At 45.6% G+C, this 12,500-nt stretch overlaps 1 protein-coding gene across 3 annotated transcripts in view; it reads right to left on the reverse strand.

The window, feature by feature from the left end:
- Positions 1-12,500, reverse strand: part of LOC132991057 (semaphorin-6D-like) — a 130,207-nt gene that overhangs the window by 98,727 nt on the left and 18,980 nt on the right. For 2 of the 3 annotated variants that reach the window (XM_061059637.1, XM_061059634.1), the window contains exon 2: positions 10,811-10,954. The exons of the other annotated variant lie outside the window; for it this stretch is intronic. The gene's annotated coding sequence lies outside the window, so the exon portion shown is untranslated. The remainder of the gene's footprint in view (positions 1-10,810; positions 10,955-12,500) is intronic. 3 annotated transcript variants of the gene reach the window in all.

Below are 12,500 nucleotides of genomic sequence, written 5' to 3' on the forward strand. Positions count from 1 at the left end.
TGGACTCAAGCGGACGCTCCTCAATAAATCCATTAACGGTCCTGCAAACAGAATGTCAGGTTTCATCTGTGAGGTCATTGAAGACTTCAGACACACACACAAACACAAGCGAACATCTGTGAAGAACACCCGACAGATGTTCAGGTGTTTTGTTTTTATAAAAGAGGACGGCAGGAAACATTACACCTCAAACAGCGCTGATGAAGTAAAGAGAGTCAGACAAGTTCTTCTTCTTTGGTTTTTATGTTTACCGCTGACCCTCCTGGCTCAAACGCGGCCGACAGACAAAACCGTCTCCTGCCAGATTTCTCGTCCAATGACAGTTTTGAATCTCACTCTTCAGCCTGCCAAATAAAAAACACTCCGCTGCCACCGAAACACCAAATGCTCGCTCAGTCCTCCTCCTCCTCTTCCTCCTCCTCCTCCTCCTCCTCCGACAGAGATGTTGATGCCAAACAGCACCTTCCTCAAACAGGTCAAGAGTCATAAAACAACCAAAAAAAAAATCCCTCATTTCACACCAACTCCCACAGAGCCGTCTGAGGCACTAATGTTAAAATGAATGGTGAGTTTCCAGGAGATAAATCTGAACAAAATCTAAAAGGGAAGTCAATGTGGGGCGCCGGGTTTGAATCCGACCTGTGGCTCCTTTCCTGCATGTCATTCCCCTCTCGCTCTCTCTGACTTCTGACTCTATTTCATAAATACATGAAGACAAAATCTCATCAGACCCGTCTCCGTATTTCTGGACTGAACTTCTCAGTTTCCGGCCTTTAATAAAGGACATGAGTACAAAAAGGACGTGGCTAATCCCTGGAGACAACCATCCACTGATCCCTGTTGTGTTTTCACCTTTGCCTCCAATCACCGTCCAGATTAGATCAGGATTAACCAATCAGAGCGCAGCAGGCATCTGAACAAGCCAATCACAGCCAACCTGGAGTTTTTAAATCTTTGTGTCGGAGCAGTCGACCCTCGTTTACTGAACGATTAAACGAACACAGCGGGTCAGTTTTACTGCAGGTCATTCACTCACATTTCACTTCCTCCTTTGGCTGCAGAAATCGATGATTCCTCTTTTGGCCTCTTTCAATATCCTTCATTAATCCCACGAGGGGAGATTACTGAAACACTCTGTGGTTGAAACACACACACACACACGCACAGACAGGATCCTGTGGTAGTGTACTGATGGAGAGATGTCAGAGTGAAGGAGCTCCTCGGCAGTGAACCGCCACCTCTCCAGCCACAAGACCAGTTTCCAGACTTGGTCCACATCGGGACTTGAACCAGTGGCCCTCCAGACTGAGCTGCGTTCCCCCCAATAAATGTGTTCTGATCTAGATTTTACTCTATGTGACGTTATCATCGACGTCTTTCTTCAAGCTGTACTAAAAAGATAAAATGTTCTAAAGATTTAGGTTTCATTTTGTTTGGGTAAAATAATCCACTTCCTACTTCACTATTCAGTCTACATATCCACAGATCTACAGTCTGTCTGAAGACTTGAAGCTGCATCGTCGTCCATTAATCCATTGTCTAGACCGCTCTACCGCTGTCTTTGGACTGTGGGAGGAAGCTGGAGTACCAAGAGAGAACATGCAAACTCCACACAGAGAGGCTCCTGAAGGACGAGGATTCAAACCAGGAATCACTGCACCACCGAGCTGCGGGACTCACATGACGTCATGAGTCCTGCTTTGTTTCAAACTCCTGATTCTGTTTTTCACCTCGTTTGAAAAGGAAACGTGTGAAGACAAAAGACAACACTAAACTCATCAACCTTTAAAAACACAGAAGAAGAAGAAGAGAGACAGTTACCATTACAAACAGAGAGTCTAATTACCCAGAACGCATTGTGACAGGAAGACAGCCGAGTGACAGACATGAGGAGAGAGAGAGAGATGGAGAGCACGACGGCGGACACACGAGAGAAGAAGACGTGTCAGACTGTTTTTCAGGATGTTGTGGGACGACTGTTTCATCTGCAGCACGATGTGACCCAATTATCACAACAACATCAACCACCAACGAAGAAGAAGAAGAAGAAGAAGAAGAAGAAGAAGAAGAAGAAGAGACTTTAATTCTCTTGCTTTCAAACTTCAGATTACGGCGGGCGATGAGCCGAGGCTTCTGCTCCGCCCTCCCCAGGAGAAATGATCAAATCAGTTTCAGAACAGAGACTTGAGTTCTTCTGGCGGCGAGCTGACGTGATGATGTCACATTAAACTACGATTACAACCGCCATGTACGGCGCTCAGAGAGGAGCGACAGTAAACCCCCCGACTGATGAGTAAATCTGTCTCCACTGAGGGTGCAGTTTGTACGCCGCTGCTGGGAGCAAGTCTTACAAAGTGAGGTGTACCACCCTCAGAACTCGCCATGCATAATGTCATAATGTACGCCCCCCCCCCTCCTGCACTGTGATGTCATAATGTACGGCCCCCCCTCCTGCACCGTGATGTCATAATGTACGGCCCCCCCTCCTGCACCGTGATGTCATAATGTACGGCCCCCCCTCCTGCACTGTGATGTCATAATGTACAGCCCCCCCCTCCTGCACTGTGATGTCATAATGTACGGCCCCCCCTCCTGCACTGTGATGTCATAATGTACGGCCCCCCCCTCCTGCACTGTGATGTCATAATGTACGGCCCCCCCTCCTGCACTGTGATGTCATAATGTACGGCCCCCCCTCCTGCACCGTGATGTCATAATGTACGGCCCCCCCTCCTGCACCGTGATGTCATACTGTACGGCCCCCCCTCCTGCACCGTGATGTCATAATGTACGGCCCCCCCTCCTGCACCGTGATGTCATAATGTACGGCCCCCCTCCTGCACTGTGATGTCATAATGTACAGCCCCCCCCCTCCTGCACCGTGATGTCATACTGTACGGCCCCCCCTCCTGCACTGTGATGTCATAATGTACAGCCCCCCCCCCCCTCCTGCACTGTGATGTCATAATGTACGGCCCCCCCTCCTGCACTGTGATGTCATAATGTACGGCCCCCCCTCCTGCACCGTGATGTCATAATGTACGGCCCCCCCTCCTGCACCGTGATGTCAATGTACGGCCCCCCCTCCTCCACCGTGATGTCATAATGTACGCCCCCCCCCTCCTGCACCGTGATGTCATAATGTACGCCCCCCCTCCTGCACTGTGATGTCATAATGTACGGCCCCCCCTCCTGCACTGTGATGTCATAATGTACGGCCCCCCCTCCTGCACTGTGATGTCATAATGTACGGCCCCCCCTCCTGCACTGTGATGTCATAATTTACAGCCCCCCCTCCTGCACTGTGATGTCATAATTTACAGCCCCCCCTCCTGCACTGTGATGTCATAATGTACGGCCCCCCCTCCTGCACTGTGATGTCATAATGTACGGCCCCCCCCTCCTGCACTGTGATGTCATAATGTACGGCGTGCTGACAGCTGTGCTTATCATTTGTCTCATCTTTGTTTCTGATCAGACTCGACTTTAATGTCTGGGCCTTTGAACAAACTAACTTTATCAACAACACTGACTTATAAACCCGTCGTCCAATCACATCGCCTCAGCTGATCTGCCCATCAGTCCGTCAAAACCGTCCTGAGCAGAACAAAAAAAAACGTCTCTGAGAGAAGAGAGAGCTCTGCACTGTCATTATCTGACAGATCTGCCTCTAATGCTCCCTCATCTTTATCCACAGCTCCTCGGCTGTCGCTCCGATGAGAAGCAGATAAACTGAAGAGACAAACGGACGCAGACAGACGCAGCAGCGCCGACATTCAGAGGAGAGAAGAAGAAGAAAGAGAAAGTGTAGCGGAGAGGCGGATATCAAAGCTGCTCTCAGCGGGCGTCTGATGAGCCGATGTTAAAAATAGGAGGCAGGTCGCTGTTAAGACGAGGAGGCGCTTGCTCCCATCAAAACCAAATCCTCCTTACTGTGAAAAGTACAAAAAGGAGTTGACGAGTCGGTTTCATTACGGTCCCCGTTTCACCGAGACGCCGAGCTGAGACGCCACGTTCTGTCAGCCTACAGGAGGAAATGAAGACAGCTGAAGGTGAGCTTTTCGTCGTCTCTCTCACTTTTCTCAGAAAAATTCATCTTCACAAGGTTCAGGTAGTTCGTCCAAACTTTTCAACACACACAACTTTTCTGAAGAATCGGAACCTGCAGAGTTCACTTTCTGGAGGATTTGTCAAAGTGGACCGAATATATGAAGACGCAGTGCATCTAACCTGCATTCTTTCCTCTGGCCAGCAGGGGGCGACTCCACTGGTTGTAAAAAGCAGTTTGTGTAGAAGTCTATGATAGAAAAAGCTTAAGGTCTCAATCTGTAGTTTCAAGATAACACATGATGTTCATTTAGTAAACGATGTTCCCGTTTAGAGTCAAAGAGACATGAAAGAGGGGGAGGAGTTAGGGCGGGGCTACCTGTGAATGACAAGTCGCTACCATAGCAACCGGAAACCTGTTCATATTTTGAACATTGAACATTTTGTCAAAGGAAGTGACCATATTTGGACAAGAATATTTTAGCCAAGGAAGCAACCATATAGAACAGAACCTTTTTTCTAAGCAAGCGACCATATTTGGACAGGAACCAAGGAAGCGACCATATATGGACGAGAATGTTTTGTCTTAGGAAGTGACCATATATGTACAAGAATATTTTAGCCAAGGAAGCAACCATATTTGGACAGATTTTAAGGAAGTGACCATATTTGGACAAGAATATTTTAGGCAAAGAAGCGACCATATATGGAAGAGAACCTTTTTTCTAAGCAAGCGACCATATTTGGACAGGAACCAAGGAAGCGACCATATATGGAAAAGAAAGTTTTATCTTAGGAAGTGACCATATTTGGAAAAGAGGGAGGAGCCTGAGAGGAGTGTTCTAGTTCTCAAAATAAAAATGGCAGTGATGTTCTTTAATGATTGATGGTCCCATTTAGAGTTTAATAGAAGAGAAAAGAGGGGAGGGGTTAGGGCGGCGCTACCTGTGATTGACAGGCTGTTACAATGATGTCATAAAAAATGTCCTGAATGTATATCGTGAGCCCTGATTGGTCAACAGTTTCAATGTATGTTCTTTAGATGGTTTGACTGTTTCACTGAAGAAAGATGAACTGGAAGGATTACAAACCTCAATGAAAGCATTAAACGTGTGTACAGTGAGTTTTCAGACAAAGACTTAAAGAGACGGTAAAGTGAGAGAGGAAGAGAACGCTCGTCTAACCTGACAGTGACCCAGCAGGAGCCGAGAGAGAAAACAACCGGCTCAGAGGAAGAGGTGCTTCAGGCTTTTAAAACAGCAACGTGTTAAAACATCAGGCCGCTTAAAGCTCACCCAGCTGACGTCCACACGTTCGTCTGAGATTTATTTACTAAAATAAAAAAGCTCCTCACTTTCAAGAATCGTCTTCAGTTCATCAAAACGTCCTCATAAAACACTCTCATGTTTTATATTTTACTGCAGTTTGTTTAAAAAATGTCATGATGTCATCTATAAAAGATGGCGGTGGATTCACCTTGCAGAAACATCCGTATGATAAAACGAGTCTGATAGGAGGACTCAAAGCCGACCTTCAGTAAGGGGTTGGATGTGAAATGTCCTCACTTTAAACAAACGTCTTCACCTTACAGTGAAGTCCATACTCTGCAGAAAACGTCTTCATTGAGCACATGTCTCTCCCTCTCCCTCTCCTGCTCTCTCCTGCTCTACGTGTCAGATGTTAAGTTACTCCTCGTCCTCCTTTAGTGATAATGATACTTGTAAGAAATGTAGTTTATTTTTAGCTTTGGAGGCGAGGGTGTCTGAGTTAGAGAGACGGCTCCGCACCATTGAGTCAGAGTCATCGTATGCAGCAGTAGTTAGCCAGCCACCTGTAGCCGGTGCGGGTCGACATAGCTTGGCTTCCCCCCCGGTAACTCCCGAGCAGCCGGGAGGCAGTGGCTGGGTTACTGTCCGAGGGAAGCATAGTCGAAAATCGAAGCACACGGTTCCCCACCAACCACTTCACATTTCAAACAAATTTTCCCCACTCAGCGACACACCCACTGAGAATAAAACTCTGATTATTGGAGACTCCATAGTCCGAAACGTGAAGCTAGCGAAGTCAGCGGGCATAGTTAGGTGTATACCCGGGGCCAGAGCGGGCGACATCGCATCTCATTTAAAGTTGCTGACAAAGACTAAAGGTAGATTTGATACAATCGTAATTCATGTCGGCACAAATGACTCCCGACTACGCCAGTCGGAAGTCACTAAGGTTAATGTGGAGTGGTGTGTACTTTAGCTAAGACGATGTCGGACTCCGTAGTGTTCTCTGGACCCCTCCCAAATCAGACCAGTGATGACATGTATAGCCGCATGTCATCACTCAACCGCTGGCTGTCGAGGTGGTGTCCAGCACACGATGTGGGCTTCATAGATAACTGGCAGTCTTTTTGGGGAAAACCTGGTCTGCTAGCTAGAGACGGCATCCATCCCACTTTGGACGGTGCAGCTCTATTATCTAGAAACATAGCAGAGGTTATTAGTCCAAAACCCTGACAACAACTCAGAGTTCAGACCAGGAGGCAGAGCTGCAGTCTTACACTTAGATCTGTCTCCCAGTCACTATAGCTGTAATTCTGAATCGAACTGTAGTTATACTATAGGTACTGTGTCTGTCCCCCGGCCCAGACCCGTTTTTATAAGTCATCCAAACGGCGTGAATCATCAGAATCTGATTAGAATCAAAACTACGAATACGATTTTGCTATAAGATCGGAGGATTCACTGCGGACTTTTGAACATTAGGTCCTTAGCATCCAAGTCTCTTTTAGTGAATGATCTGATATCAGATCAGCACATTGATTTACTTTGTTTGACTGAAACCTGGCTGTGTCGAGATGAATATGTTAGTTTGAATGAATCCACTCCTCCCAGTCATTTTAATACTCATATACCTCGAGACACCGGACGAGGTGGTGGAGTAGCAGCTATTTTTAATTCCAGTCTTTTAGTTAACCCTCGACCAAAGCTGAATTTTTCTTCTTTTGAAAGCCTTGTTCTTAGTCTTCCACATCCAGTCTCAAGAACCTTTCAGCCAGTTCTAGTTGTTGTAGTTTACCGCCCTCCTGGCCCATATTCTGAGTTTTTATCTGAGTTTGCAGAATTTTTATCAGACTTAGTCCTTAGCAGTGATAGAATAATTGTTGTAGGTGACTTCAATATCCATGTGGATGTTGAAAATGATAGCCTGAGCACAGCTTTCATGTCACTATTAGACTCTATTGGTTTCACCCAGGGTGTAAACGAACCTACTCATTGTTTTAACCACACCCTGGATCTTGTTTTAGCTTATGGAATTGAAATCCATAACCTTACAGTTTTCCTAGAAAATCCTCTGCTATCAGACCATTTTTTTATTACATTTGATTTTGTCCTACTAGAATTACCTCTGCCTGAAAGAGGTGTGCTCTCTAGAAGTTTGTCGGATAGTGCTGAGCCGGGGATCCGGCCGAAGATTTCTGCCTTTTAATAAGGCAGTTTTTTCTTACCACTGTAACTTTTGCTGCTTTGCTAAAGTGCTCATGATGGATAGGCCGGATCTTTGTAACATAGCAATAAGTAAGGTCTTTTACCTGCTTTTTGTAACATAACAATGAGTAAGGTATTTTTTCCTGCTCTTTTGTAATGTTAACAGACAATGAGTAAGGTATTTTACCTGCTTCTTGTAAAGTGTCTCGAGATAACACTTGTTATGAGTTGACGCTATACAAATAAAAGTTGATTGATTGATGTCCTGAATTGAACAAATCTCACTTTGCATGACAAAGTTCAAACTCTGCACACGTTTTCTTTCTTTCTTCAATGCGCTCTCTCTGCACAAACCTTCACCCTCAAACGTGCATCTTTTTTTAAGAATATCACTTCCTCAGTTTCACAATGTATGACGCACACAGCTAGAGAAAACACACACACACAGTCAGGTGAGACGTCTCACCTGTAACACCTTTCCTCATATGGAGTGTCTGATTATTATCTGCTGCAGGAGGCAGGAGCAGCTGAGACTGAATCACACACAGCCTGTTGAGCTAATGAGCTCGTTAAACGAGTTCATTAATGAGCTGATTAGAAAATGTTCTTTCAGTCCGACCTGTCACCGTGCATCATGAGTAGGTTGCCACGTGAACGATGTCAGCTCCAGACTCACACCTGCAGAATTCACTGAGACAACAGGTGGCAGGTGTAGCCCAACACGGTACATGAAGCATGAACACTTAGAGATCTGCAGAGCGCTTTGAAACAACAATCTGGAACTTATCCACCTTTAAACGTTTCGTTTTAAAGGTCGGTTATAGAGCACCACAACTTCAGAAGGGAGAATGGCGTCCCTCTCATGTCCACAGAGCGCCCAAGTCACCTGCTGATAGGACAATGTAAGCGGGTCGAGGTCGTCTGGTGAGAAGTGCGTACGTCTATACGGCGCTAGTTCACACAGCAGCCTTCAGCTACAGAGCAGAGAGAGAGAGAGAGAGAGAGCAGAGAGAGAGAGAGAGAGAAAGAAAATTAAAATTAAGAGAAAAATAAAGAGTACGGAGGAGGTGCTGCAGAGTGTGTGTGTGTGTGTGTGTGTGTGTGTGTGTGTGTGTGTGTGTGTGTGTGATGTAAGATCAGATCAGCTCAGAGATACAACAACAGCATGGAAAATGTGCTGTGGCGTCCTCAGAGGCCGTTTCAAACGTCTCCAGTGGAGGTGAAGGAGTTCAACAACACGGACCTTCAGACACAAAGAAAGACTCGACACCCTGTCATCTTTCATCTACGACGAGCAGCACTTCAAGAAGCAGCTCACAACGCTGAAGGAGTCAAATGAATAAAACATTCAGTTAAGAATGACTCTCTTTTAAAAAAGAGCGAGCGAGAGGGCGCCGAGTGTGAACAAACGTCTAGAAACACCGACTGTGAACAATCGTCTAGAAACACAGAGTGTGAACAGAAACACCAAGTGTGAACAATCGTCCAAAAACACTGAGTGTGAACAATCGTCTAGAAACACTGAGTGTGAACAATTGTCCAGAGACACTGAGTGTGAACAATCGTCTAGAAACACTGAGTGTGAACAATCGTCTAGAAACACTGAGTGTGAACAATCGTCTAAAAACACTGAGTGTGAACAAACGTCTAAAAACACTGAGTGTGAACAAACGTCTAAAAACACTGAGTGTGAACAATCGTCTAGAAACACCAAGTGTGAACAATCGTCCAGAGACACTGAGTGTGAACAATCGTTTAAAAACACTGAGTGTGAACAATCGTCCAAAAACACTGAGTGTGAACAATCGTCCAGAAACACTGAGTGTGAACAATCGTTCAGAGACACTGAGTGTGAACAATTGTCCAGAGACACTGAGTGTGAACAATCGTCTAAAAACACTGAGTGTGAACAATCATCCAGAAACACTGAGTGTGAACAATCGTTCAGAGACACTGAGTGTGAACAATTGTCCAGAGACACTGAGTGTGAACAATCGTCTAAAAACACTGAGTGTGAACAATCGTTCAGAGACACTGAGTGTGAACAATCGTTCAGAGACACTGAGTGTGAACAATCGTTCAGAGACAATGAGTGTGAACAATCGTCCAGAAACACTGAGTGTGAACAATCGTCTAAAAACACTGAGTGTGAACGATGATATGTGTGTCACTTTAACTTTTAGTAAAGCTCTTATCTTTCATATTTCACGAGTTGTTTATGTTTGTGAGTAGTTGTTTTAAAGTTCAAGCAGATATTTAACCTCAAATGTTCCCGTGAGATCTCTGCATCGCCCCGAGGCATCCTGGGAAAACTCACACGCTCACAAAATCCCTGGAGCACACAAACAGTGCACATCCTCCAGTTATTATTCATTACTGCAATTTGTCCTGTCACAACACCATGGAAACACACACTGAGACACACCAGAGTATAAGCTACAGTTTGGACTCTTTTCCTTGGAGCAGACTACTTCCTGGATTCTTTGTGTGTTTGTGCAGGCACAGAGTCTCAGCTTTTAGGTCTATTCAGAAGTTTTATCTGACTGGTATAAATAATGGCTCCTGTGTTCTGTGGCTCTGATACTCTCTGTTTGTATCTCTGTGATCAGGCTGAACACAGGAAGCAAGTCAGCGGGAGGCCGTTAGTCAGACTGTCACAGTAAATATATTACAGCAGGATCCTTTATCGCTCTCTGTATCCTGTAACGTGTGGAACCAGGCAGGACCTTTTATTATGAAATGTTTAAATCAGAGATAATCATCAGAAAGGGTAAACTCAGAAAACAGAAACACAACCCTGGATTTACAACACAACAAGACGGGATGAGATTCAAAAAGATAGATAGATGGATGCAGTCCAAATTCTAAACATCATATAGAGCTGTCTCCCCCCCCCCCCTCCTCTCTAGAGTCCATGCTCACACAGGTCACCATGTGGTGGACTCTGAAGCTTCAGTGTTTATCCAGCTCTGCATGGGTCTGTAAACCTTTCTGTGTTCTAACCTCTCTCCATTTTTCAAAAGCATCTCCAATATTGATCCTAGTTTGAGCACGTTTCTGCTCGTGGAGCTTATTAGAAACATGCAGAGGCTTTTTAGGTCGGGTACAATCACTTCTATCTGAACCACTTCTCTTGCCCGCTTCCATCGCTGCAACACCTGTTGACCTGATAACTGCTCTCATATCTGACAAACAGAGGGGCGTCCAAAACGGCAAAACTCAAAAAACACGAGGACAAATGACGTCAAAGAGGACAAACACAGAAATAGAGTTTGTAAAAGATTCCTTACCTTCGATCCAGGATCATCCAATCACAAGCCACCTCACGAGAGCCAATCAGTGAGCTTGAAATCTGCAAATCCAGGAAGAACAAAAAGTCCAAACTCCAAATGTTGTTCCGATCCAGATTAAGTCCTTTGATAAGTTTTATAAACCTGCAGAAAGAAAAAAAGAAGAGAAGAAGAGAATTGAAGCGAGGGGGCTCTGCTTTCATCGTCATCCAGGTGCATTGTGGGATAGGTGCAGGTTTCCCTGAGAACTGGGACACGCAGAGATCAGACTACAGCCGAGTGGAAGATCAGGTTGATATGAGAGTCTGAGCACACACACACACACACACACACACACACACACACACAGGAAGAGGAGGACTGATCCCAACGCAGCTCGGATCAAAGCGTCCTCTTTTGTGATTTCTGTTCTCTCACTTTAAAAAACAGAACACTGTTTGCTGCTCTGATAAAGTCAGCGTCCAGATTCTTTGCAGGAGTCGACTGCAGCTTGAATATATCTCACACAAGTCGTGTTTCCTCGCCGCCTGTCACTCAGAAATCACTTTGGTTCAGAAGACTCGCTGTGAAATGGACGGATGGCGGCGGCGGCGGCGAGGAGAGTGAGTTGATGGGTTTTTATGTATTCCTGCTGCACCGTCTGCGAGCCTCAGTGAAGCACTTTGAAGTCCAGCACATGAAGAAAGTAGAAAATCCACAAAGTGGAGAGCAGAATTAAAGAAGGATTCAGCCTGGAGCTCAAACCGCTCGCGTTCGTCCAAACACTCAGATCTTCAGTTTATTCGGCTTGACCAGGAACGCCAACTTCATCACCTCTACATCTGTGCGTCTGAAACCCGAGGAACGCTGCAGAGGAAGAGCTCAACCTGCAGGAGTTTTTCATAAAAAAGTGTGCTTCGTTTCCTCTAATCACACAGATTTCACTTGTTTCAAAAAGCTTGCATTAGATTTCACGTCCTGCGTCTCATTTGTTCTCTAATTAGCTGCTTCATTAGAGAACGAGACGTCGCTGTTTGTTTCTGAGCTCAGCTCTCAGCAGGGGAGTCGAGTCTCACAAACATTCATCAGTTCAGATTTTAAACCCTCGTTTAATTAGAACAGAAACCCTGAAGGACCGGGAGCAGCAGCAGCAGGTAGAATTAGCAGCGTGGAGTTAGCTTAGCATCAGCTGCAGGTCAGCTACAATGTTTCAGAGTGGACAAACGAAGGAGAACAGCGGTCCACTCTGGTTCTTAGTTCAGTGAAATATGGATTAACACCAGGTCTACACAGCGCTAGATTCATACAGGAGACGTACCACTAGGGGGCGCTGAGTTAGCTCAGTCTGTAGAGCCTTCAACAGTCCTCACTTCCTACTTTTTAAACACCACATTCTGTCCTCCACATATTTCCCTGAGAAACTTTAAAACACAGCAGGAACTCCGAATGTGCAAATTTTGCAATGACAGTTGGAAACCTCCCTGAATGGGCCCCACCTGACTCGCACTGATAGAATAGTAAACGACTGAATGTCATCCTCAGTATCCACCATTAACTAGCTGCTTATTAGCATGCTAACTAGTAGCCTCCTTCTAACTTATAAGGGCCAAACTAATCAAATCCTAATAAGATTATTGTTCATGTACGGAGGCTGTAGTCCTCCAAGCGGGCGGCACGTGTTTGAATCCGACCTGTCACGTCGTTTCCCGCT

The sequence above is a fragment of the Labrus mixtus genome, chromosome 16, assembly GCF_963584025.1.
Source record: "Labrus mixtus chromosome 16, fLabMix1.1, whole genome shotgun sequence".
Taxonomy (NCBI): domain Eukaryota; kingdom Metazoa; phylum Chordata; class Actinopteri; order Labriformes; family Labridae; genus Labrus; species Labrus mixtus.